This window comes from Trachymyrmex septentrionalis, unplaced genomic scaffold, assembly GCF_001594115.1.
Source record: "Trachymyrmex septentrionalis isolate Tsep2-gDNA-1 unplaced genomic scaffold, Tsep1.0 scaffold109, whole genome shotgun sequence".
NCBI lineage: Eukaryota > Metazoa > Arthropoda > Insecta > Hymenoptera > Formicidae > Trachymyrmex > Trachymyrmex septentrionalis.
In genome coordinates, this window is record NW_017304217.1 from 287607 (window position 1) to 288843 (window position 1237).

General features: G+C 29.8%; 1 protein-coding gene across 2 annotated transcripts in view; it reads right to left on the reverse strand.

Moving 5' to 3' along the window:
* Window positions 1–1237, reverse strand: part of LOC108748539 (DNA-directed RNA polymerase III subunit RPC1) — a 12981-nt gene that overhangs the window by 6741 nt on the left and 5003 nt on the right. The window lies entirely within an intron of this gene.

A 1237-nucleotide genomic window follows, 5' to 3' on the forward strand; every position in this document is an offset into this window, starting at 1 on the left:
CAACGTACGAATAATCGCAGTCCTTACAATTAATTTGGTATACCACATTCGAAAGTTCATCTTTTTTTATTTTATCTTTCCCCGTTTTTATAAATCTGTTCAAGTTGTTCATAGGTTTGTATACCAATTCAAATTGAAATTTATTAAGAGTTATATTTAATTTCTCAGACGTTCTATTTAAGTAAGGAATGGTGAAAAATTTTTTCTTTTGAGTAGAAATGTCCGTATTAGTGTTAAAATTATGTTCATTAATGGTATCGAAATTCTTTTTTCTTGATAACATTTTTATTCTATTGTTTATCGTTTTAAATAAAAATTGTAAAGAATATCCATTACGAAGGAGAGTGTTAATTAGAGAATTGATGTTAATGTGATGGAATTTTGGATGGGAAAGAAATAGAATCTTGTCCAATAACCCAATCACGACACCTTTCTTGTGTATGGTAAGGTGATTGGAGAAGAAATTGAGAAATCTCCCAGAGTTAGTAGGCTTTTTATACAAGTCGAAAATAATACTACCATTATCGCCTCTATCACCAATTTTGGCTGACTTGGTAATTCACCATTCTTTACTTAAATAGAATGTCTGAGAAATTAAATACAACTCTTAATAAATTTCAATTTGAATTGGTATACAAACCTATGAACAATTTGAACAGATTTATAAAAACGGGGAAAGATAAAATAAAAAAAGATGAACTTTCGAATGTGGTATACCAAATTAATTGTAAGGACTGCGATTATTCGTACGTTGATCAGACAAAAAGGAAATTAAAGACGTGTTTAAAAGAACATATTAATGATTTTAAAAAACCAGCTAATTCTCACTCAGTCATCTCAAATCACAGATTTGACACAGACCATATGATAGATTGGGTTAACGCTAAAATATTAGATTCGGAAAGCTCTCATTATAAAAGATTAGTATCTGAAATGATTTATATTAAGATGCAAAAAAATGCTTTAAATAAACAAAGTGATACGGAACGGTTTCCAGATCTTTATCTCCCTCTCCTTGAACAATAGTTTCCAACTCTAAACTCTTCCCCTTCCTTTCCCTTTTCTCACCGTTCTTTTTTCCTTTTCTTAATATAAATAGACCAGCATTTTTAACATTATTCGCAGTTAAAATTCAATCTTTACTTAAAATTGTCACAGTGATCAGTTATACAGAGGAGTCTTCGTACCTCAGGATACACGTAAGTTTGTTCAGTTGGTTTTTCAAAAGGATAAAGAA